The sequence below is a fragment of the Jaculus jaculus genome, chromosome 16 (assembly GCF_020740685.1).
Source record: "Jaculus jaculus isolate mJacJac1 chromosome 16, mJacJac1.mat.Y.cur, whole genome shotgun sequence".
Lineage (NCBI taxonomy): Eukaryota > Metazoa > Chordata > Mammalia > Rodentia > Dipodidae > Jaculus > Jaculus jaculus.
The window spans coordinates 68,325,880-68,352,811 of record NC_059117.1 but is presented as its reverse complement, the minus strand read 5'-3'; the positions used below and the strand labels follow the sequence as shown (position 1 = coordinate 68,352,811).

The window sequence follows — 26,932 nt, the reverse complement described above, 5'->3', positions numbered from 1 at the left end:
TTTTTCGAGGTAAGGTCTCGCTCTAGCCCAGGCTGACCTGGAATTCACTATGGAGTCTCATGGTGGCCTCGAACTCACGGCAATCCTCCTACCTCTGCCTCCCGAGTGCTGGCATTAAAGGCGTGCGCCACCATGCCCGGAGCAAGTTTCATTTTTGTCCACCATGTCAGGCTGCTCCTACATTCTGTGGGCTCTCCCTGTTTGAAGACAGAAATACTCAAATACCCAAGATCCTCCACCCAGTGGTCCAAGCCAGTCCAGTGCTACGAAGGCCCAGGATCCTGCCACAACAGGCCCAAGCCTACACACACGCCTCCACTCTCCCAGTCTAACGACGACCTGCTAAGAAAAGTCTCTGCGTTTTCCCAACATGCCGTGTCCTTCGCCTGCTTGGGCTCCGTCGCTCGTAGACACACACCTGAGCTCACAAATCAGCCATCACGACGCAACGGCGTGCTCTTAGGCGGTCTCTTCGCTGTGGCTGACAGTGCAGAACAAACGCCAGCCCCTGAGCTGAGGCCAAAGTTCTGGAATGCTAACTGGGGTTCCCAACAGGACGTGACCCATTGCCTCGAGGTCACCCCAAGAACTCTTGGGACAAGCTCCTGAATTCTGCTGCCTTTTGCCATTCTCTCCGCAACGTGCCATACGACCCGGCTCTCCGAGGACGTCTTTTCGGCAATCAGACCCTCGGCTCTCCAGCTCTCGGTCACTCTCACACCTGGATCTCCACAGGACGAGCGAGTGAGCGAGAAGAATCCAGTAGCTCAGTGAACAAATACATAGACCAGACCAGCGTGAGGGCAGGGGCTGGAGAGAGCTCAGGCAGCGCAGCGCTTTGCATTTCAAGCATGAATGCCTGGGCTCCATCCCTACAACCCTGCCCCCTCAAAAAAAAAAAAAGAAATCAAGCCTGGTAATGTGTTTTTATATTGCAGCACTAGGAAGGGGAAGGTAGGCGGATCCCTTACAGCTTTCTGGCCAGTCAGTCTAGCCCAACTAGGTGAGTCCCAGACCAATAAGACCTTGTCTCAAAAAAGAATGTGAACCAGGCTGCGCGGTATGTGCCTTTAATCCCAGGAAGTGGAGGCAGGAGGACTGCTGTGAGTTCCAGGATAGCCTTAGACTACAGTGTATTCCAGGTTGGCCTGGGCTAGAGTGAGAGCCTACCTCAAAAAAAAAAAAAAAATGTGGATGACATTCCTGAAGAATGATGCTCAAGATGGCTTCCACACACAAGTACACATGTGTGTACACACCCACCCACCCATCCACCCACCCACACACACACACACACACACACACACACACAGGATGTAGCTGCATGCCCAAAGCACACCTCCAAACTATCTCAAGCAGATGCAGAGTTATCAGGAACATCACAAGAATCCACTGGTGTCTCTCTCCCTCGTTACAGAAATGGTAGGCTCTTCTCCCTTGTCCTGGCTAGGCAAAGATTGGTGGCATTGTCCCTCAAGGTGCTTCCTGCTTCCAAGTCGTGCGATATTAGACCTTGAACTTCCTTTATCTGTTAAAAACAGTATCTGCCCCATGAGTTGTGGTAAAGATTAACTGGGGAATGCTTAAAAGGTGATTTGTTATTATTACTTAGCATGCATCAGAAGCCAAAGATGCTGGCTACATTTCTGGACCAGATCACACTATCTTCATAAGGACCAGAAGGGACAGGCTTGATCACAGACACCTGTAATCCCAGCACTGAGGAGGCTAAGGTAGGAGGAGAGGAAGCTCCAGGCTAGCCTAGGTTGCATAGCTAGAGCCGGTCTCAACACTCTGCCCCCCACAAAGAAAAACGATCAAGCAAAACAAGATCAATGGACTACTGTGCCCTGTTGTTACACTGTAACATCCACATGCTTTCGATCTATCAGCCGTGTGTCTTCCTTGTTGGCCGGGATGGAATGTTCCTTGTTTAGGAAGAGTTGAAGCAGGTCAGCAGGTCCCGGCTGCGCCGCCCTGCACAGGATCGTGCCCTGCTGTGGGCAGAACTGCGCTTTGACAAATGGCAGCTGGTGACCACACGTCAGCCCCACGCTGAAGCCCTGCATTCTTCACCTCCTTCTCGCCCTGGACATGCGACACTTGTGCTCTGTCGGCGTGTCTCTACTCCACACCGGGAGCACTTGCACCCCTAGCCACAGGAGGGGAAACGTAGGGCCTGGTGCCCATAATACCTTCCAGACAGAAGACGCTCTCCCGGTTCCTCCACCCAGGAGACGGTAAGCAGCTCCGACATCTCAGCTGTCAGCCCTCCAAGCAGATTCGCGCGCCTCTCAGCTAACACACCCTCTGGGCAGGTATCTCGTGTTTACAGTTATTCATCATGACTGGCTATATACAAACAGAGCCTTTGGTGTTAAACCACATGACCCCATCGACCTCTAGTCCAAGACAGCTGGAAGATACAGACGTGCATTAAATAAGACATGGACAGGAGAACTGCTCAGCCTTCCTTGAGATGGAGAGACTGAAACAGACCTGCTACAGAATTCTCTAGAACTCCAGGGCACAATGGTTCAAGGTCAGAAAGTTTTAGAATAGCCCCTGCAAGCTAATACACCAGAAAAAAATATACAAATTATATATGTATATATTACTTTGCAAAGGAATAGCTTTGATCCAGGACCAGCATGTAGTGGCACAGCCAGGCAAGTTTCTGACACTTGACACTCACATGCATCTACTGTGATGATCTGCACCTCTGTGTAGAAGAATCTGGAAACCCACAGACAGAGAAATGCCCTTCTCCATTTGTGATCACTTAAATGTGCTCATGAGCAAGATAATGGTCTCCAGAGGAGACTACATCCCGCAGAATCCCCTTAACGAACACCCCATGTTTGAACAAAGGAAACTTCCCATTCCCTCCAAGGGCGGGGCGTTGCCATCACAGACTCAGAAGTGAAGCTAAGCTCTGGAAAGAGCAGTGCGCTTCCCTCCTGACAGCTGTACTGAGCACCACCCCAGGCTCTGAGGGAAATGACGGTACAACTGGTGATTTCTAGCACAGCATCCAGTCTTGGCTCCTGCGAGACTTCAATTCTCAGTTCAAGTAGAAACAGACTTTCTTTTCCCTGAAGTCGCAAAAGGATTAAGCAGGCAGGACGTTTCTGAGCTCTGCATAGCGTGCGTGCCTTTGGTGGGGATGACGGACACACTTTGGAGTAGGGGAGCCAGAGAAAGGCAATGTGACATGCTTGCCTGGCTTCATCAGGACAGGCAAGCACGGGCTGAAGGGGCCGCCCAGACCTGACCTGCACAGAAGCTTCCGGAACCCTGAGAAGACTGCTGATGGTTTTCCTCGTGGGAATGCTGGAGCTGAGCCGCCCGTGGGCTTCAATCAAACTCTCCTCAGAAAGTGGCGGCCAGGAAGACTAGAGTGAGGGCTACATCGCAGGCTTCCTTCCTGCCCGGCCTCCCTCGTCACCCCGCTTCTCTGGAAGCCTTTACCTGCACGGCCACGCAGACCTGGGGCTGGATTCTAACCCTTCCCAGTCTCGGGACCATGTTGAGAAGCGGATGAGCTTTCCCATCTGTACCTGCACTTTTCTACAGGCCAGATCCACTGTACGGGACACAGAGCAGCCCTCGATGGCAATGGTAAGGAGAATTTCTCATGTCCGCCATGTAGTGCTTACCAGAAGAAAAGCATGTCTACATAGACAACTGATCTGAAAAAAAGAAAAAAATCTCCAAATTCTATAATTGCTCATCTCGGGATAGCAGGATTAGGAGCAATTTTCATTTTCTTCTCTTTTGCAGAGGTGATTTCTAAATGTTGTAAAATGCAAATGAATTACGTAAAAGGAATAGAGTCATTATAAAGAGATTTCAAGATACAGGATGGCATTTACTGAAAGGTTTTCATCTGCAAAACAAAGAAGGATTCCCACGAACAGGAAGTAAGTGACCTGCGCTATTACGAAGTCCCATCGCCCCCTCTCGGATGGGTTTACTGCAGCATCGCTTCTTTGTAAGGACCCGCTGGATGCCAGGTCCTGCAGCAGGTAACCGGTAATCAGCCCAGTGGGGAACTAAGTTATTTACAGCATTGGGCTTCTACCAGGGTTATTAAAGATGGAGAACCTCCAAAGCAACATGTAATGGGGCTGTTGATCCATCAGCCTGCCCTGGATATTACACTGTTCTTGGGGAGTCTCTTTCAAGCTTGCCAAGTAGGATTAAGTAGGCAATCACCTAGGTGGACCCTTTGCCCTGGGCCATAGCAGACTCTCTAGCAGAGGTGGATGACGACACCTGACCTACCTTGAGACACGAGGGTTCTTTCTGCCAGGAAAGAGAAATTGGACTGCAGGAATTTCAGTTAGCTCTATCAGCCCTTTGGAAGGGGCCAAGTGATGGTTGGGTTGGGCTTGATACCCAGGGAGAAGCAGAGAAGGCAGTCTGGAGAAAGAAAGAGCCCCAGAACAGTCGACTGCCCTTTGAGATGGAGACACTGAGAAACTGCATGGCTTACATGTCTATCCGTGTACCTGTCTTGCTCTTGTCAGCTTTTGAGAATCAACTTCCTGGACAAATGCCTCAGGAAGTCTGCTGTCAACATTCCCTTGGATTTAGCAACTCATCCTGTAGGCTGAAAACAAAAGCTTCTCCTTTGGGGGGAAGGGGATAGTTGTGTTTCCTGGAAAGAAGTTATTCTCAAGACAAGACTACAAGGCACAAAATTATTAAAACCCTCTTTCCCTACTCAGACAAACTAATTCCCTCCTCCTGTTCTTTTCTTCAGATCTCAACTTTAATGTCATCAACCCAGGGGCTTCTCTGACCATGCCACAGTAGCATTTCAGGTGGTGGACTGAGAAAAGTAGATTAGCTTTCTTTTTTTTTTTTTTTTAATTTTTATTTATTTGAGAGCGACAGACACAGAGAGAAAGACAGATAGAGGGAAAGAGAGAGAATGGGCGCGCCAGGGCTTCCAGCCTCTGCAAACGAACTCCAGATGCGTGCGCCCCCTTGTGCATCTGGCTAACGTGGGACCTGGGGAACCGAGCCTTGAACCGGGGTCCTTAGGCTTCACAGGCAAGCGCTTAACCGCTAAGCCATCTCTCCAGCCCTAGATTAGCTTTCTTAATGCAACTGGGTACCACCGACAAACACAATCCCTAGAGAGCCCAGGGAGCCCAGGACCGGAGGAAGAGGGAGCTGGCTCCTCCTCCTGCCTCGCCCTCTGAGCTGGGAACGCAGCCTCTGAGCCTCTCCTGCCCTCACACTTGGGTTTGCTCCTCTGCGTGCCCTGGCTCCCCAGCCTTTGGACTTGGACGGAATTGAACCACAAGCTTCCCCTGATCTACAGCCTGTACATGACAGAGTGTGGAATGTCCCAGCTTCCATAATTACACACATCAGCTCTTCATCACCCTCACAAGCACATGAGTAAGTGATACACTGACCTACTGCTTCTGGTCCTCTGAGGCTCCTGACTAACACAGGACACAGTTTTACTGGAGTTGCCTCCCTCCACAAAGCCATGTACCCAAAGAAGATGGCACTGTCCCATATCAGAAACAAACCCTTATTACTTTAAAATAGAGAAAGGCCAGGCATGGTGGCGCATGCCTTTAATCCCAGCACTCGGGAGGCAGAGGTAGGAGGATTGCTGTGAGTTTGAGGCCACCCTGAGAATACGGAGAGAATTACAGGTCAGCCTGGGCTGCAGTGAAACCCTACCTTGAAAAAAACAAAACATAAAAAAAATAAAATAAAATAGAGAAAGGGTTACAGCTGCTCCACTGTATATCTTACAGAGATATTGTATATCTTACAGAGATATATACAATGTATATCTTATGTATACAATGCTTGTCTTAGCTGAGCCAAGAGTCCCATATTCACCCCAACACACACACACAGACACGTGCACACTCCCCAAAACAAAGCAGCCATCTTAGAACCATGAAGGCAGCCAGTTTCAGAGCCAAGTCAACACACAGAAGATTGCGGAGAAAAACTGGCAAGATGGAGGGATTGGCGACATCACTGAGCCACGGAACTTAGCAAAAATTATAGCTGCGCCTTCCAGAAGGCCTTCTTCCTGGAGATGACTCATTTTTCTTACTCGGATGTGTTTTCCTTTCTGATGCTCAAGAGTTAAGTTGGTAGGGCACTTCACAGAGTAACTGACAGTACTTTGCAATGCGTCACCAGCCTAGTGCTCAAATTCCTGTCTCTGCTGCACACTGGCAACCATCAAAAGGCACCCTAGTGGGTCCCCAGTTGCCCGGCACCAGGGAAAAGTAGGTTTCTGTTGGATTCCAGACTTTCAGAGCCAGGATTCTGCAGGGCCAGCCCATCAATCACAACTTCCAAGGGGCTCAGCAGGTAGACACAGAAAGGGTGGGGTGCTTTTTGCTTTTAAGTCCCTTGTTTTTTAAACCACTTTGAGTTGACTTGTTGATTATTTATAGCCAAAAGTGTCTTTGGGGCTAAACCTATCTCCACATAATTAATAGCAAACTGATGTGGCCTCCGATGAGCCAACTTGGGAGGAAATGGAACAAGAGTCGGAATTCTACCAACACACTCCCCCATCCTTAAATGACAGATGTTAAGTGAATTTTTCTCTAAACGAAAGACAACTTGAGAAGCCAGAAAAAAAAAAAAAAAAGCATTAATTGTGTGGCCATCTCTCACAGTCTTATTCAGAATTATAAAGCTCCCCGTTGACAGAGAAGCCTTACCTTTCCTTCGTGTTGAATTAGGGGCAGTGTAATCTACAAATACCAATTTGAACTTCATGACATGGCTCCTGTGAACAGACCGCCTGTCTCGTTTCAAGAACTTAGCACTCTTGGCCTCATCTTTCTCTCGGAGGGATGCCTAGAACAGGACATGCCAAAGGTGTCCTCAGCATCCACCCGTCCTGTCATCAGTAAGGACTTTCCCCCAAAGCTAGATTCCGCCAGAAAAGACAGGGTAAGGATTAAGATAGATTATTTGGCTTTGCTTAGAACATTTTGCTCTGATCGTATGTAAGTATACAATTGCAGGATAGTGAGAAATGGGTTGTCCTGACGGTGGAGACCAGTGGGAGGTTTTCTAGTTTCTTAAAACAGTCTACACTGCTTGACACCTGCCTCCTGGCACGAGACAGGACTTTTGCTGGGGCTGCTTGACAGATGCTGAGGAAATGAAAACCTGGCCTTGAATTCGCAGTGAAAATCCCAACCTCCTTGGATTAGACAGAGCCACATAGCACTGCATGGACAAGAGGCCTCCGGAGCTACTGGTGTGGACTAGAGATCAGAGGACCTTTTCTGGAATGTTCCACACTCTAGCAGACCTGCAGCCCTGTTGTCTCAATAACCCTAAGTGAGCAAAAAGCCTAAACCCCACTAAGCTAGAACTTCCCAACATTTTGAGTACAAAACCATAACCTGCTATGTAGCCACAAGTTACTAAACATGATGTGTCGGGGCTAGGGAGATTGCTCAGTGGTTATGGGCACTTGCTTGCAAAGCCTGCTGGCCAGAGTTTAATTCCCAGGTTCCACATAAAGCCAGACATACAACGTGGCTTATGCGTCTGGAGCTCATTGGCAGTGGCAAGAGGCTGTGGTTTTTCTCTCTCTCTCTCATAAATAAGTAAATAAATAAATAATAAAGATATAGCAATGTCGTGTAGCAGTTCTCTCCTGGATCATAATATTCCCAATGTCTCTCTACAAGGTCATGTGAGCAGTGACAGCCTTGAACAACTGCACAACAGGAGGCCACTCCAAGCCAGGCACAGTGGCGCACACCTTTAATCCCAGCACTCGGGAGGCAGGGGTAGGAGGATCGCTGTGAGTTCAAGGCCACCCTGAGACTGCATAGTGAATTCCAGATCAGCCTGGGCTAGAGTGAGACCCTAGCTCAGAAAAAAAAAAAAAAAAAGAAAAATTTTAAAAATAAACTAAATTAAAAAAAGAGGCAACTCCAGTGAGAATGTGGCTGTAGTGGGTCACTGCCCATGCTGTAGTAGGGACTTGGGGGTGACACAGCTGCCTGCAAGTTACATCACCCCAAGAAACTCATTGGTCCACCAAGTTGACTTGGGTAGAGCATTTCTTCGGTCTGTGGTTGGTGCCCTATCTGAGCTGAACTGATATTTATTCACACCTCTTGCAAGAGAGGTCACGCATGCAACTTTTAAAACAATCTTTCAAAATGAAACTTTTCCACCAGAATACAAAGTCAATGTGCATTCCGAGTTGAGCTGACATGCCATGAGCTCTTAAAAGACACCACACTACCAGGCCAAGTTCCTGTCAGTCATTCAATAGATTAATTCCTGATAAAAGGAAAGCAAACAGTAAAACAGAAGGCTTCATAGCTGATGAACATTATTAAATATTTAAAACGTTCACACAACAGGCAGTGGCAAACGGCTTTTAATTCTCTCCAGATAGCGTCATATGAACTCAGGAAAAACTACTTTCCTCCATGTGCTAGAGATTAATGAAGATTGAATATAGAGAAAGGAACTGCTTTGCAGGCATGGCTCTTTAAATTGTTGAGATTCCTAAATAGTACAAAGGCGTTTCAAGTCACACATAGGATGTGAGGTGAAAATGTTCTTGGAGGAAATTTTCTCTACTAATACTTACCTACTTCTGAGGGTGCTGCAAAGCTCTATTAACACCAAGTGAACACTCTGAGATCTTCAAATAAAACCAGGATAGAAATGCAAAGTATTATTACTATAGCTCTGAGATAATTTCACACCTAGAGATGAGAAAACCCCAAGCCAAATCTTACTGCTTCTCTCCTGCTTGATAAACAAGAAATGGCCACAAGCGCTCTGAGGTGGCGAGGTGGCAGTGGGAATGAGACAGAACAAAGCTGAGTTTCTCTGTCACGAAAGCTTTGCATACACCTAGGTGTCATTTTAAAGAACTCTGGGGTGGAGGGGGAGAATAAGCCTGTTCAAGGGCAAACACAAGCCTAATGTCTTCATTGCTTTTGTACCAATGCAACAAAACCAAAGGGGCTAAAAAGAAATAATAATCAAATGCAGTTCTTCCCAAAGCATCCGCCAGATCTAAAGATGGGTGGACAAATCATTACTTGAAACACGCCACCATCTGACCTCACCCAAGAGACCAAAGAGAAGCTGCCCAGTATTCTTACTCCGTGACTGAGAGCAGTGAGCAGTGCAGTTCCCGGTGCCCATGGTGATGGTGAGAGCCGTGCAGGTAACCATGGGGATAAAGATGTCCTCGGACCACAGGACTCTTGCTCAGCAGTGAGAACACCGAGCAGGGTGGTCACACAACACTACCAACGGTGCTGATGGCAGAGGCGAGAGCCATGCAGGTATGACAGAAGCTGTCAGACGCGGATAGCCTGGGATGACCACATGGCGTGTCCTACCACAGAGCTGAGGTCAAACCCAGGGCATTGCACAGGTTGGGCAAGTGTCTACACCAAGTTCAAGTTCAATCCCTCACACTCCCCTTGGCGCTTTCGAGAAACACAAACTCTTGCTTCCTATTTCAGATCGACTGGGTTTGAACCTCTCACAGATAGAGCCTGGTCATTTCTTTTTCATGCAGCCATTCCTATGATGGTTAAAGCAACAGTATTTGTAACCATGCAAGTAATTGAGACTACAGCCTTGCAAGCTGGCTGACTATCCCAATTCTAATACTAGGTGTGCTCTGGACAGACACCTTATCTATAAGCCTTATTTTCCATATTAATAAAATGAAAACACCAGTGTGACCAACTACTAAAATTCATAATGTAATGCCTAGGAAAATAAATTTTGAAAGCATATATTAATTCTAAAAGAGTTACAAACAATAAAAGTTTTAGATTAAGAAAAAACTACATGCTAAAGGAAAGAACCAGTTAAACTACACCCCTTGGCTCAATGGTATTAAAATATTATCATAATAATTTTTTTACAATATTACATGATGATTTATAATCTAATTTTACTGAATATTTTAATACATGAACATATCATCATGTGGCTGTATCCCTTTTTTATTGCTCTCTTGAGTTTCTGTCTTCTGCCCCTAATCCAAGCAGTCCTGTGTCTCCATGTCTCATTCTTGTCCTGGCGCTTCACCCTCTAGGTCAAATGTTAGGCACTGATTTCAACAACAAAAAAAGATGTCATCACTATATTAGAATGCTATAGGGACCAGAAGTGGTATAGGAGTAGGATGTATCAGAGAGTTATTGTTAGAATTCACAAATTCAAATTAACATAAGCATGTTATTTAGAAACAGAGTAACACCAGTAGTATCAGAATTGAAAACCGCCAATTCTAGGGAAGAGAACGAGGGATGAAAAGACAGGAGAGGGGGAAAGGGAAGGAGGAGATGGATGTTGCAGTTTTTTTTTTTAATTTGTTTCATTTTTATTTATTTGAGTGTGACAGAGAGAGAGAGAGAGAGAGAATGGCGCGCCAGGGCCTCCAGCCACTGTAAACGAACTCCAGACACGTGCGCCCCCTTCTGCATCTGGCTAACGTGGGTCCTGGGGAATCGAGCCTCGAACCGGGGTTCTTAGGCTTCATAGGCAAGCGTTTAACCGCTAAGACATCTCTCCAGCCCCTGTTGCAGTTTTTTAATATTTACTTCTTTTTTTAAAAAGTTTTTGTTTATTTGTATATTTATTTATGTAAGAAAGAGAAAATGGAAAATAAATGGGCATGGCAGAAACTCTTGCCACTGCACGTCAACTCCAGACATGTGTAGCATTTTGTGCATCTGGCTTTTTGTGGGTACTGGGGAATTGAACCCGGACCATCAGGTTTTGCAAGCAAGCACCTTTAACTGTAGAACCATCTCCCTAGCCTAATTACTTCTTAATGTGGTTTTGTTTACATGATGTAGATATGTTGTCTTGATCAAAGTAAATTGTAAAGGCTAGTTCTTTTTTTAAAAAAAAATATTTTTAATTATTTGTTTGCAAGGAGAGGGAAAGAGAATGGGCATGCAAGGACCTCTAGCTGCTGCAAATGAATTCCAGACACAAGTGTCACTTTGTACATCTTGCTTAACCTGGGTACTGGGAATCAAATCCATGTCATTGGGTTTTGCAGGCAAGCACCTTAACCACTGAGCCATCTCTCCAGCTCTAGGATAATTCTTAATCTGTATAATGCGGAATGTATAATGATATACACTTTATATACCAGGGTTAATATGAAGTTCTTTTTGATTTACCAAAACTTATTTGCTCATTTTTTTAAAATCAATGGAGCCAAGCCTTGCAACTATGTGACTAAAATGTGCCACTCTTAAAAGTGTTCAACAAACTCTTTTTCACTGACATGTACCCAAAAAAAGATACCAGTAGAATCAAATTGAGAGAGTGGCAGGAAAAACAAAAAAAATTCCCTTGTACAATCAAGGTCCCAGCAGGGAGAAGCTAACATCATCACCTGGAGAACCTGAGGTGAATCTCATCACAGGGGTGGGCAGTGTCGCTGAGGGAGACTCACAAAGGGCACCTCGCCTGCAGCTAGCCAGCCCTGTCACCGCTAAGTCCTCACACGCAGATGGCAAGGAGCCCCAGAGAAGCGTCAGCGGCCACTGCAGCCCACGGCGCTGCAGGGGAGACGGCACTGCCACAGAGAGCGACGTCCCCATCCTCAGCCGGGGCCTTCGCTGACCCCGCGCCAGAAAGCCAGCTAGCAAGGCTGGCCCGGGGATGGCCCCAGCCATGAGCCTCCTGGGCGCACAGTCCTTTAGAGGGAAGAGCAGAAGGTACCAATGAGATCACTGAACAGGGCTGGAGAGACAGCTCGCGCTGAAAGGAGCTTGCTTGCAAAGCCTGGCTTCCACTTCCCAGCACCCACATAAAGCCACATGCACAACGCAGCCTGCGCATCTGAAGTTCACCTGCAGCACAGGAGTGCCTGGCATGCCATTTGTTGTCTCTCTCTTGCGCTTGCTCTCTCTATCTCTCATAAATAAATAAGCTTTAAAAAAAGAAAGAAAGAAAAAGGGCTGGAGAGATGACTCAGTGGCTAGGGTGCTTGCCTGTGAAGCCTAAGGATCCAAGTTCAATTCTCTAGTACCCACATAAGCCAGATGCACAAAGTGGTGCATGTGTCTGGAATTTGTTTGCAGTGGCTAAATGCCCCTGCCATGCCCATTCTCTCTCTCTCCCCCCACCTCCTTTCTCTCTCCCTTTCTATCTGCCTCTTTCTCTCTCTCAAATAAATACTTTTTATAAAAAAGGAAAATAATCAGTGTACAGAAGGCGTGTTCATTACTACCCTCTCCTACTTAATCTCGCGAAAGTTCCCCGTGCTTCACAGGATAACAGCACATACGTTATCTTCGTGTGGTCATTAGAACAGGCAAGGCAAGGGTGACCCTGGTTTTACTGATGAGCAACGCATGTCTGGCCCAGTGTGACAAAGCTACCAAGCTGAAGAGCCAAACCAGACTGGAAGGCATACTCTCTAGCAGGTTAGCTGAGGCTAGTCCCAGCATGCAGTGCTATCGTGTTACTTACTCACAGCAGAAGAACAAATTGCCGCCCCTGGGAGAAGACTCATTAACCAGCTCTGTTCCCAGGACTGCCGAGAACAGAGCAGTCCCCAACGCCAGGCATCAGGGAAAACGGAGAAAACTTGCCCATTCCATTCTCAGGAAACCACAAGCAATGGCAGAGATGCAAACCATGGGTTTCTAAGCACGTTTTACTTGTCAGTGAAAAGGAATTCAATAGGACAAAAACAGCATTCAAAGGAGAAATTAAAATTCATAGAAAAGTGAACATTATTTTTAAGAGCATAATTCTTTCATTTTGAGATGTGAGGTAAATGGGGGTGGTGAATTATAGCCTTCTCACAGTCCACATGCCACAAAAAGACCAAGACCCCAGAAATTAAGAGAGATGAGATCTTTGCTTCTTGTCTCCTGATGTCCCACATATCCCTGAGAGCGTAGAGAGCCAGTCAAGGGTCATTTCTTCCTATCAAACCCAAGGTTTCAGTGAACCCACCAAAATCTTTGAGTAAACTTTCTCAATTTTGGTAGTTTTCTACAAAATATTCAGCCCCTTCTATATAATGAAGAAAGTAATGAATAGTACTTTAATAGTAAACCTTCACATATAGCCTATTTACTCTAAACGGAGTTCACAAATGCATATGGTACTCTGCCAGAGTTCTGAACTGCAAGCCAGGGAAAGCAGCTGGCTAACTTAAAAACAATTGTTGGTGGGAAATCAGAAGCTCAAGAACTACAGCAACAGGAACATAAGGCTTGGAGACATTGATATTTAAGAGAGGCACGGAGGCCACCAAGCAGAAATGGTGACCCACGTTCTCACAGCAGACACTGTCAGGTCAGGTTATACACTGGGGACAGAGGAGAATGGTCTGAATCCCTGGAAGTAGCATCAATTTCAGCAAACTTGTGATCCACCATCCACCCTTATCATCCACACATCCACCCCACCTGAAGAGTCCATGACAATTCCTCTAGGACCAGTATACAAAAGAAAATAAAGGTACTATCAAGAGAAAACAGCCCATGGGAGAGGGTGTTCATCTTTGCTCTCCAAGGCCTTCTTTAAAAACTTTTAGCAATCTAACTAGCCATAATGCACTAATTCCTTATGACTATCATGTCTTAATGCTACAGTAATTAGTAACTGACCACACATGGCCAAAAAATTTTTTCCTCTGATACCAACAAAACTTCAGCTTGACAACATTTTCCTTTCAAAAGCTTCATTTCTGGAATGGAGAGATGCAAAGCCTGACAATCAGAATTCAATTCCTTAGTGCCCAAGTAAAGCCAGATGCACAAAGTGGCGCATGAATCTGGGATTTGTTGGCAGCGGCTGGAGGCCCTGGCATGCTTATTCTGTCTCTCTTCTCTCTCTCTGCTTGCAAATAAATAAAATATTTCTAAATGTTTCATTTCTGCTATTTTGGAAAAGTTACCCTGTCAACGAATTCTAGGGATGAAGCAGAATTCCTCCGGTAACAGCATGTTCATTATGAAGACATTACCTGAAGTGTCTAAAACCAGTGGACTTCTCAAAACAGCCATTCAATGAACCCATAAAGCTGGTTCTGTTCATGATGGTGGGGGTAGTGGTGACAGAAACAGGAGGATCGGCGGCTAACGTAGACTGAACACTTGCCATGGGCCAGGACCCGCTGCTGGACAACAGCCACACGAGGGCGGCTAGCTTCCCATCCCCAGCTCAGATGGGGAAGCGGCCTCAGTGGAAAGAGTGGTTGCTTCATGGTACGACAGTCAAACCGGGACACAGCCCACGGCTACCCCCAGAGTACCAAGACCACAGAGGGGCTTCCATTAGACAAAGCCAGATGTGCCCATGTGAAAATGTTCCTCTCCAAAAGGAAAATAAGCATGGCAGTGACACGTACTGACTCAAGAGCTCTCTCTCTAGGACTATGTCACCATTCACTCCAATAAGATGTGAGCATTTATGACTGAACGTTAGCACGTACCGAAGTATTTTAAGAAGCAGTACAAGATCCAAGGGAAAGCAATGGCATATGGCTGAAGATGAGAATTATCTCCATCTCTACCTGGCATTCACTTCATCATGACCAATCTTTGGATCAAAACTCAAGACAGCCAGCCTACAGGCACTACAGTTGGTAGACACCAAAGCAGATTCTTAAAGCAGAATTTTCATAGGCTGTTTTTACTATCCAGAAAGGGATTGTCCCCAATTTCCTTATAAACATCTTCCTAACTCTCAAAATCAACATTAAAAACTCCGGGCCAAAAGTAGATTTGTCATAAAGTTAGAAATAAACGATAAGGTAAATCAAAATGATTTTTCAACTTTAACTAAAGTGGTCACAGTCATGATTACTGTAATAAAAACGACAGGACAAAAAAATCCCCTAAAATTGTCAAAAACATAATTGATGATGAGAGCAAGTGTAAAATTATGGCCTATTTCACCCTGGCCACCAAAGGCTCTTGATGAAACCACAGCCCTGGAGCTCCCCAGAATGAATTCTCTAAATTAAAATACTTCATGCAGAACAGAAATTAAACAATGAATCAAGAAACAATGCTGCGCAGAGGTATGCTTATAAATATACCTGGCAAAGAGGAAACAATTACACTTTTACACGTAAAAAACCAGTTTGATTGCAGTGTTTCACAAGAGGCTGGGTAGGTCCTTTTTTCTGTTGCTACCAGCTTGGGAGTTCATTTCCTGTTAGGCTCCATTATGACTAGGGGGAATATAGTTAGACCAACCTGGCTGGCTTTCTCCTCTCTACAAAACTAGCTCGTCCATGCGACCACGCCACCCACCTCCACGATGAGCTTCATCCAACCCAATTCAAATGCCACTCTGCATTTTATTTTAAAGGCTGTCTTTGGCCAGCTGGTTTTACTTAACTATTGACCAGATGAGGTACAAGTGCCTTTTTTTACCATCGAGCATTAATCTTAGTAAACTTAGCTTCATTGGAATGTCTTAAGTGCCGAAAAGAACGAAAGTCAGCACGCATACAATTGCATTTGGCTGCCCTCAGCACATCATTTTCTGTCCTCCTGCTCGGGGCTAACTATTGCTCAGCACTTTTGCCTGTGGGGGGTGGGGTGGGAGACAAGTAGGTGGTTAAGGAAGTTGTCTTGTCAGCTGTATCTTTAATCCAAGTGTTTAAATCTCTGAATAAAAGAAAAATCAATGCTGTAAAGGCAATGTTTGTCAAGGCCATGTAATAAATACACTTACCTTTACAGACTGTTCTCAACGGAGTTCTCTTCTTTGCGAGGCTTCGAAGCTACAAAGAGATAAAAGGAAATACTGAGTTGTGTGAGAGCAAAACACCAAATGTTCTCTCCATGTTTCTAAGTGGAATTTCCATATGTTGTGGTATATGGTACGAGCCAAATAAACCATTGATAAAACTTGTCCCCCCCTGAGAAGCCAATATGAGACACAGTCTGCTTTGGGTTGAATGTCCCAAGGCTTCATGTGTTGAAATTTGATTTCTACTGTGAGTTATTAAAAGGATGAAAATTTGGTCTGAGTATGGCTGGAGGGGAGGACTTTGAGAAAGCTTTAGGATCATATAAGGTCACTAGACTAGAGACTCAATGATTGAATTCTGGAATCCTGACTGCTTTAGAGAAAAAAGCAAAGAGACCAGACAGATGTGGCAACAGACATTGAGAACATCCGTATGTGTACACATGTATATATACAAAGGAAATATCTGTGAAACACACACACGAATACATATACACATACATTCTCACTCCTTATCTCTTGTCATGTGATGCCCTGAACATCCTTGGTACTCTATCAACAAAAAAGTTACTGCCAGAAGAGATGGCTCAGCGTGTAAGGCACAAGCATGAGAACCTGAGTTTGGATGCTCAGAAACCACGGAGCATGCCCGATGTGATAATGCATGCCTGTAATGCAAGTCCAGGGACAGGAGAGAAAGGAAGATTCATAGAGCTTTTGGCTAGCTTGTCTAGACAATTCTGTGAACACTAGGTTCAGTGTGAGATCCTGCCTCAAAAAAAAAAAAACTGCCATGAAGTCGGGCATGGCGGCACATCCCTTTAATCCCAGCAGAGGTAGAAGGATCACTATGAGTTCAAGGCCTGCCTGAGACTACATAGTGAATTCCAGATCAGCCTGGGTTAAAGCAAGACCTACCTCAAAAAAAAAAAAAAAAAAAAAAAAGATTTTCAAGTAAGGTGGAGAAAGACTGTGAGTGACATCCAGTGTTTACCTCCGGCCTCCATACTCACACGCATGCGACACACATGAACACACGTGCACACAACAAAGGTATTTTTAATGGCCATCACCACTTGACCTTGCAACTCCAGAACCACAATTCAAATCAACCTTTTAGGCATACAGCTTACCCTGACGTGGCATTGTGTTTTCAGTGAGAGAAAACAGTCTACCACAGTTTAAACTGAAAACAGCACACACATTGTTACCCAGAGCTGAATCACACAAACCCAACTGACAGTTAAGTCCTGTGGGATGGGAACATCTCAGGAGTGTGATGTAAACTGTGGAAAGGCGAGTTGCAGTGTCACTGGTGTGGCGCATGCAATGGGACCAAGCAGTCATCTAGTCTTATGTCTTTATCATCTTCCTAATATTCTCTACTTCTGCTTCCCAGAACAAGTTTATTTTTAATATTATTTATTTACTTGAGAGAGAGAGAAAGAGGCAGATAGAAAGAATGGGTGTGCCGGGGCCTCCAGCCACTGCAGGTGAACTCCAGATGCATGTGCTACCTTGTGTATCTGGCTTACATGGGAACTAAGGAATCAAACCTGGGTGTTTAAGCTTCACAGGCAAGTGCTTTAACTGCTAAGCCATCTCTCCAGCCCCCCAGAACAAGTTTTACTCAGGGAAACTTGGTCATTCCTAGAAAGTACAGGTCGCCCCCCATCTAGACCTCATCATTCGAATCTGTGAGTATGAGGATGAAGGAAGCCTTCTCTCAGGAGAAACTCACAAGACAGAGAAAAACACCACTTCAGATTTCAAACTAAATCTTGATTTGTTGACTATGACTCCCTGGTGACCAAAATATATAATATGCTTACCACATACAAGCCAACATGAACTGTGAAGATATCTGTGAAAGTACAGCTATTTAGAAACAGTCCTGAGCTGGAGAGATGGCTCACCGATTAAAGGCACTTGATTTCAAAGCCTGATCACCTGGGTTGAATCCCCAATAACCCCATCAAGCCAGACGCACAAAGTGGCACATGTGTCTGGAATTTTTTCACAGTGATAGGAGTCCAGGTGTACCCATACTTTCTCCCCCACCCTCGTTATTTCTGTCTCTGCCTCTTTCTGTCTCTGTATTTCTCTCAAATAAATAAATAAAAATAAGTATTTTTAAAAAAAGAAACAGGACTAACTTGAGGTCAAAAGAGGCTGATTCTATGGCAGCCCATCATTACTGAAAAGGTTGCTCTATGAAAATCATGGTAATTTATCCCTTCCTTGATTCTTGTCTACAGTCTAACATCTCCTAAAGGTGTAATAGTTGAAAATGATAATGACCGCATGGTTTCCCCACAGTTATTTTTTCCATTCAATAGCCTGATTGCTTTATCTTGCTAGTCGATTTCCCTCCATGTCCTTTTATGCCAGCAAAGAGCCCATTACCACTCATGTATGACCGCCAAAGAACAGGATATACTTATGCACAATGACCTAAATCTCAGGGCATTAATGGAAGAGAAAAGGCCCCTCCTTGAGAAAGCATCAAAAATTTCTCATGATCCACTAGTTCCATGGAATGCAACAGAGTTGAGAAGAGCATAATTCAGGCAAGAACAGATAAAATCATAAAATATTGCATTTGTGAAACCTGAGAGATTTGTGATTAGAAATAGAGACTAGGCTGATTTCTTTTCTATTTAAAACACATAGAAATGCCAATCAAAATACAGTAATAGTTATAAGAACAAAAGGAAAAGACTGATAATAGATGTTAAGTTTTCCAGAATGGAAGACATGACTCTTAAAAAGCATACCAAGACCATAAGATAAATGCAAGAAAATACAAAATTCGACTCATCAGAATGCAGCCACAGAACCCCAGAGATAAGAAAGAAAGGCAGTCTTAAAGACAACAACAAAAAGACATCGTACAGGCCTGGTGGTTAAAGCACTTGCTTGCAAAGCTTGATGGCCCAGGTTCTATTTCCCAGAACACATATAAAGCCAGATGCACAAAATATTACATGTGTCTGAACTTTGTTCTGGTGCACAAATTTTCAATCTGCCTCTCTTTCTCTCCTTATAAATAAATACAAATAAAACTACAGAAATTTAAGAAGACATCTTATAAACAAAAAAAGAACATGCCATTTATCCATAAAAACAAAAGCAATGATTTAATAACATGTTCAAAATATTAAGAATAAAAGTTCTTCAACTAAATGTCTACGCTTATGCTCATTATATCATTCAAAACTGACAGAGAACTAAAACTAATTTAAATACCAATGACTGGGGCTGGGAGACAGCTCCACAGTTAAAGGTGTCCGGTTACAAAGCCTACTGCCCTGTGTTCAATTCCCCAACACTTACATAAAAGCCAGATGCAAAAAGGGGTGCATGTGTCTGGTGTTTGTGATGGCAAGAGCCCACGGTGCATGCACACACACAATAAGTTAAAAAAAAAAAGATTGTTCTCTGCTCACAATCACTTACTTTTGCTAAAAGAGAACTAAATGGTATACTTGACTATGAACGAATCATTGCAGAAGGAAGGAGCGAGGAGCAAGAAGCAACAGAAAGACACAGGCACCATGATATGGCCAGTAAAGGTAACAATTAGTATTAATCATTAGTAAGCCCTGATTGTAAAATGAGAAATAAATAGTCACAACCAATGCTTAAGGTTTTCAAAGAAAATGAAACTGAGAAGTTGGCCCTAATCATGTGGAACAAATCATTCAAAATTTATTAACTTAAAAAAATCATTTATCATCTCCCTGGTTTCTGTGGAGCAGGAAATCTGGCAGAATACAGGATGGTTTTGTTTAGTGTCTGAGCCTCTAGAAGATTCTACACCCACCCACAGGCTCCTGGCCCACATATCTGCCAGGTGTCACTGAGGTCAGCTGAGGCAGGAGCTGGAGATTCAGGCCAGGACACTTACATGCACTCTCTCAGTGTGACTTGAGGTGCCTTGAACCCTAGTGGCAGAATTTCAAAGCAAGTGCTCCGAGAGAAACCCAGAACAAAGCTATAATTTTAAGATGTAGTCTTAAAAGTCACTTGATACTATGTATACTGTACTCACTGTTCAGGACAAGTCACTGAGCGCACCCTGACTCAGAGGAAGCAAGCACGCGCACGCACACACACACACACACACACACACACACACATCCCCACATGGAAAGAAAGTCAGTCATGTTGTAAGAGGAGCTCAAGGACGGGGTAGCTGTTGGGATAACTACCTCAATCATCCTCAGTGCTTTCCATAAGCACACACGGAACAATGCTGATCAAGGACACAGAACAGATGTAAACCCATATATTCAGGTTAGTCTCACTTTTGGTTAGAGAAGCTTCTCTTTTCAGATGGCGGTGACTCAAAACTCACCACAGTGTTGAGAAGAAGGGACAGTGGAGTGTTCAGCACCCCTACCATCTCCTCCAAGGCTCAGGGACCATGGTGGAAGAAGTGGTAGAAAGAATATGAGAGCCATAGGAAGGAAAAGGGTGTTTTCAAATACTGTCTTCCAGACACGAAGTGGTTGTAGCATTCACCGTGACTGACGCTACCTGCACAGGACCTGCATCATGGGAGGTGATGACATCAAAATAGAAGAGAGACTTCTTGGACAGAAGAAAGGATTCAGTGGAAGGGGAATTTGGGGAGGGGAAGAGATGGTGGTGTGCAGGGATTATGATCATAGTATGTTGTCTCTGGTAATCGAAGTTAATAAAAAGTTGACTTAAAAAGGCTATAGGATTGGATTAAAGAGATGGCTTAGTGGTTAAGGTGCTTGCCTGTGAAGCTTAAGGATCTGGTTCGATTCCCCAGTAACCACATAAAGCCAGATTCACAAGGTAGTGCATATGTCTGGGTGCATCTGTAGTGACTAGAAGCCCTGAAGCGCTCTCTTTCTCTCTCTCTGTCTCTCTGTCTCTCTCTCTCTCTGTCTCTCTCTCTCTCTTCCTCCCTCTATCTTTGTCTCTTTCTCTGTGTCTCAGATAATTAAATAAAAAATTGTCAAGATTATAGGGTCGGCTTTTTAAATCAAAAGATAGCGAACCAACAACGTTCTCTTATCACAAAGTATTAAAGTTGGAAAGCCATCATAAGATGAGATTTAGAAAGTATACTTGAAAAGGCTATCCTTATTTTCTTAGTTGGTATTGCCGAAAGGCACTTACTGAATACTGCTGTATTCAAACCTATATCTGGAGTCAAAGATTTCAGCTTGGTTGTGGATATATTGGGTCTGAGGGACCTGACAGCTACATAAGTGTCTAGGTGTGTGGGAGTAGCAAGTTATCTATGAACAGGGAGTACTTGCTGTTTGGATAAGTGACGTAATGGTCCAGAGAGACAGTGTCTAGAGAGAATAGAGGGTCTGGGACTAAACCATGAGGAAGGTAAACCTGTAGAGGTTGTGTTAAGAAGAGTTCTACCTCAGACAGAGGATAGAAGCCAGAGATGTTAAAAGAAAACTTCAGGGCTAGAGAGATGGCTTAGCGGTTAAGCACCTGCCTGTGAAACCTAAGGACCCCAGTTCAAGGCTTGATTCCCCAGGACCCACATTAGCCAGATGCACAAGGGAATCTTGCATCTGGAATTCATCTGCAGTGGCTGGAAGCCCTGGCATGCCCATTCTCATTCTCTCTCTCTCTCTCTCTCTCTCTCTCTCTCTCTCTGCCTCGTTTTCTGTCTGTCGCTCTCAAATAAATAAACAAACAAATAAATAAATAAATAAAAGGAAACTTCAAATATTACAGGAAGGTCACCTGACATAAATTCTAAGAATGGGGCTGGAGAGATTGTTCAGTGGTTAAGGCGCTTGCCTGCAAAGCCTAACAACACAGGTTCGATTCCCTAATAACCACGTAAAGCCAATTGCACAAAGTAGCGCATGATTATGGAGTTTGTTGGCTGTGGCTGGAGGCCCTGGTGCTCCTAGTCTCTCTGTGTGTCTGTGTTTATCTCTCTCTGCTTGAAAATAGATAAATAATTTTTCTAAGAATGGGGCTAGAGAAGTGGCTCAGTGGTTAAGGCACTTAACTGCAAAGCCGAATGACCCCGGTTCCATTCCCCATTACCCACATAAAGCCTAATGCACAAAGTGGTGCATATGTCTAGAGTTCATAATGTGCATAATGTATTTCAATTACAATCACCTGCAGAAATTGTCTTTTGTCTCCCCTCCTCCATCCCCTTTCCTATGAACCCCTTCTTCATTCCAAATTGGTCCCTTTTCTACTTTGATGTTGAATTTTTTGTTGGGGGGGATTCCTTCCTTCGTCATCCATAACAGAATGGATGTGAACCCATATTATGCAGGTCTTGTGCAGGTAATAATAATGCCATGAGGTCACTAATGGAATGGTCACTTCATATCTGGAAGGCAGTGTTCCAAAGCACTCCTCCCCATGGCCTGGCTCACACATTCTTTCCTCTACCTCTTGTGCAATGTCCCCTGCACCTTGGAGGCACGATAGAGATGTCTCATTTAGTGCTGAGTACTCAACAGTCATGTATTCCAAGTGACTTCTGAGTCTCCCCAGTAGTCACCACCTCTGCAAAAAGAAGCTTCTCTGACCAACACGAGAGCAGCACTAATCCAGGGGCACGCATATAAATATTTAGAGGGCAACTTAATGGGCACAACACATCCATTTAGCCAAACAATAGTAGTAACTCTTTCCCTAGGGCCTATGACCTTCTAAGCCCTGGAGTTTAGGTTAGATTTTCAGTACCTGGCAGAGAGAATACAATCAGAAAGCAACTGGCTGGGTACATAACTAATTCTAACACTCAAGAGACTGAGAGAGCGTTCCTCTGTGTTCAAGGCCAGCCTGGACTACAAGAATGAGTTCCAGGTCAGCTGAGGGTAGCATGAGGCCTTGCTTCAGAGAGAAAAGAATAGAAAGAGGGAAAGAGGGGGAGAAAGAGGGAGGAAGGAAAGAAAGAAGGAAGGAAAGGAGGGATGGAGAAAGGGAAGAAGGGGAAGAAAAGAAAGAAAGGAAAGAAGGAAGGAAGGAAGGAGAGAGAAAGAAAAAAAAGAAGGAAGGGAAACTGGTTACCCTCTAACAGACATACCACTGTTGCACTAGTGAGCACATCTTGCCTGGCTAGCTAGACGTGTAGCTTGCAGAGCCCGCTGCTGGCTAAGACTGTTGATGACTTTTCTCCCCCCGCAGCCTGCACAGCACTTCCCAGCACCCTGACAGCTAGCCAGCAGGACTGAGGCTTCCAGCTTAGGTCCAGCTTGATCTCTTAGTGCCCTGCACCTGAACTTGACTATAATATCTTAAGGTACTATGTCCTCATGTGTTTATGTTTTCTCAGCTTCGTCAGATTTTAAGCTCATTGAACCCTATTGTTCAATGTTCAAACCAACTCATCTTATACCGTGCAAGCCCCAGACTTTATCCCAGCACCCACGATCATTTCACACTTACTTGCTGAATAACAAATACAAGCACTTCCTATAATCCTTTTAACATTTTTGGTACCTGAAAATTTGTGTGTGTGTGTGTGTGTGTGTGTGTGTGTATGTGTATGTAATCCAAAGTGGAAGCAAGTTTAAAACACAAAGAACTTCTTTTAAAAAGTTCTTATTTCAATACCAAAAATATGTATATCTAGACAAAACCCTCTCTTTCTCTTTGACCCCCCAAAATCCATGGACCTATACTTCAAAAAACATTTTCACCCACAGCTGCAACGTGAAACTATTCCCCACTCTCCTTGTGCCCAACTCGCCCACATTTGGTTCTAGAGCAGACAGTGTCTACACCCTTCATCTGACCTTCTGCAAGACATAAATTACATTTAAATGAATCCAAATAGGTCTGGCTTCAGCTGCTCCTAAAAGAAATAAACACGGAAGGCAGGCAGAACGAGGCAATAACACACTGATTTATCTTGGTGGTTTTCTCACATCCTACACATTCCAAGCCCCACAATCCATGACCTAGTCCCCAGCTCCCTTAAAAACTGATCTGAATTTAAAGAAACATTTCTTTTCCCACATACACAGCCCTTCTTTCACTGCAATTCATCTTCTCCCAATTGAAACCTATCTGTGATAACCATCCAACCTCACCTCACTTAAAGCAAAGTTGCCTGGAACCGAGGGAGGGGCCTGACGGCATTGTTGCCGTCTGCAGCCCTCACCTGACTTAACTGCCACATTGAGGGATTGGTTATTGACCTTTAAGCCTGTAACAATTACCTACATGCCTAGGAAAGAGGCTGTGCATTCAGGTACAAGAGTGAAGACATTGAATAAATTCAGGCCTCATTTTCATTTTTATGCTACATTCAGTGAGCTGTTACTGCAGACAAATTACTGCAACAGTCTTTCAAATGATAGCCAATTTTCAACTAAGAGAAGATTCACAAACCTCTTCCTAAAACCTTTCTCTACATATCAGCGGAAGCCAGGCAGTTGGAAAACATACCCCTGGTTAAACTACCTGATGAGAAATGAATATTTTAAACACATAGGATTATTTGAAAATCTGCATTTTCGTATTTTTACGTTTGGTTTTTAGAGGTAGGGCCTCACTCTAGCCCAGGCTGACCTGGAACTCACTCTGTAGCCCAAGCTGGCCTCATACTCATGGCAATCCTCCTACCTTAGCCTCCCATGTGCCAGGATTAAAGGCATGTGCCACCACACGGCTCACATACTGATTTAAACCCTCACAAGAAAGAGCAGCAAAGACCTAACAAAATCTGACACTTCTTAGATACATTCTTAGAATATTTATTTCAATTTGTATTTGTATACTTCTTATGACATATTTTGAGAATTTGTAAAACATATAGAGTTCAGTAACTTTTTTAATTTACCTGCTATTGTGAAAATCAGTGTGTGAAACTCATTCCATTAGACCGTATGTCCAATCACAATACAGACCACAGTGTCTCGCTCAATAACTGTAGCTGTCTTGCTCGGTAACTGTATTTGCATCCACTAGAATAGTGTCCAGCAACTAACATATACTCAATAGAATTTGCTTAATGAAGGAACATGCTTTCATTACTATAAGTAAACACTGATTAGAAATTCTAAAGCTATGGTTAGTTTGGGGTTCATTCTGCAATTAAAGCACTTGCTTGTAATAATGCCTAATGACCCAGGTTTGATTCTCCAGTACCCACATAAGCCAGATGTACAGGGTGGCACATGCATCTTGAATTCGTTTGCAATGGCTGGAGGCCATGGAACAACCATTCTCATTCATTCCCCCCCCTCTCTCTCCCTCCCTCTCTCCCTCCCTCCCTCCAGCTTTCTTTCACTCTCCCTCTTCCATAAATAAATAAATAAAATATTTTAAAACAACAAGATTTTTCTATACTGAAGCCTGACCTTTTTTGGCCCAAGAATACACACACACACACACACACACACACACTTGCCACACCTATTCAACATTGTCATATTTGCCAAACTCCAATAAAGTAAATTTGCTAGGAAGTATGAGACTGAAGATCATTAGGTAGTGTCTGTGGAAGAGAATAACAATCGGCCAATAATTAGTATCTTGAAATTCATGCTGTTACAGACAAATCAAATTCCATGGAATCTCGGGGAGCGTGACCTAGGTTGGGTTGGTGCCCTAACAATGAGGGGTCAATGAATTGTCTGACCACTACACAGAGCTAGAAAGCACTAACCTAATCCCACGAGAGACACTGTGACAATGTGACATTTGCACAGGGATGCCCTAACATGGCCCCAGTATGTTTTCTCAGAGTGGGATGACATTTCAAGTCAAATATCTCTGCTCCCAATAGCACAGGACCTCCCCGAAATTCAACTAGCCTCAACTTGGAAAAAGAGGTTCATTTTTTAGGGAAAAACGGAGATTTTACAGATGCAGAGTTAAAATAATACATTTCCAAAAGTGATCAAACCAGATATTCAGTGTTTGACTTCATTGTGACCTTCCCGTCATCTCACAGGCCTCAGAGAGCCTTAGTCTCAAAGTTTGCTCTCCTCTGAGTAACCCTCTTTCTGGCACACCTACACTGGGTACTTTTCAGGGCATACTGAAATGAGTTTGAAAGATGTGCAAGCAAGAGGTACAGAGAGCTGTTATCAGTGTGTTGTGGTCTCATCAAGCCCCTGCTGCCCAGAACTGCCGTCCACATGCAAGTCTGTCCAAGGACACATGGTCACTACTGTGACCACTGCCTCCAGTCTATCCAAAGTCACCTTCCCTGGAATGGCTGCCTCGTTCTGCAGGAAGAATCAGAGGCTGAGACTGCCAACTCCCCATGTTATCTTTTCATTTGCCAACTCTGCCCACCCTGTTGTGATTTGGGAAAGCATCCTTGAGCGAAGGCAAGAATGAGGGGCCCAGCCTCCCACCAGACTGACTGAGCTCTGAGGGCAAATGTTGTGCCCTCCCCACACAGCCTGTGTGTGCCAGTTGAGTCTTCATCCACTCTGAGCCCAGGGTGCCTATTCTGCCAGCCCTATAGCCACCCACCCACCCCCAACTCCTCTGCAGGGCCAGGCAGCAGTCTGTGCTCCTCCTGGCTCCTGGCCCAGGGCTCAAATGGCCCAGCTACATCACTGTGGAAAGGGAGTCTGGTTGTGCCCTCCTCTGAACTCTCCATCTGGAAGATTCTCTGGCCTCCTTCCCTCTCATTTTTAATCTGACAGACACTGCTGGACAGGGAAACTCAGAGCAGACCAGAGTTCACTGTCCCTTCTCCACTTCTCGGCTGGTATAATTGCAGGAGCAGAATGAGGTTGGCATGGAGCAGGATGCCAGGAATTAAATGAGGATCCCTGACCACTGGACCACATTGGTCCTGCCTTCCAAAGTCTTAATTAGTCCTCCTCTACCTGGCACACCCATTTGCCTTTGGAACCCATGGAGGTGACAGGGTCAGATGTCATACTTGCAGCAAGCCTTCAACAAAATATTGGTTGAAGATGGCGGTCACAAAGCCTGCTGGCTTATGGTTTCGCAGTAAACTCAGTTTTGAGGTCTGGCCACCAGCAGCAAGACTGCAGCCCTCCCTCCCCCGCCCCCAGTCGTCCCCACCCTGTTCTAAAACAGACAGTTCTACTGGCATTGCTCTGAGTGATATTCAGCCACTAGCTTGATTTGGAAGCAAAATGATCTTAACAAACAGTGGCAGACTTGACAGACAGGATGCTGAGCCTGGGGACCAAAACACGGGATGAAAAGCAAA

General features: G+C 44.7%; 1 protein-coding gene across 2 annotated transcripts in view; it reads right to left on the bottom strand.

Moving 5' to 3' along the window:
* Positions 1-26,932, bottom strand: part of Fhit (fragile histidine triad diadenosine triphosphatase) — a 1,635,415-nt gene that overhangs the window by 1,564,211 nt on the left and 44,272 nt on the right. For both annotated transcript variants that reach the window (XM_045135946.1, XM_045135948.1), the window contains exon 2: positions 15,733-15,781. The gene's annotated coding sequence lies outside the window, so the exon portion shown is untranslated. The remainder of the gene's footprint in view (positions 1-15,732; positions 15,782-26,932) is intronic.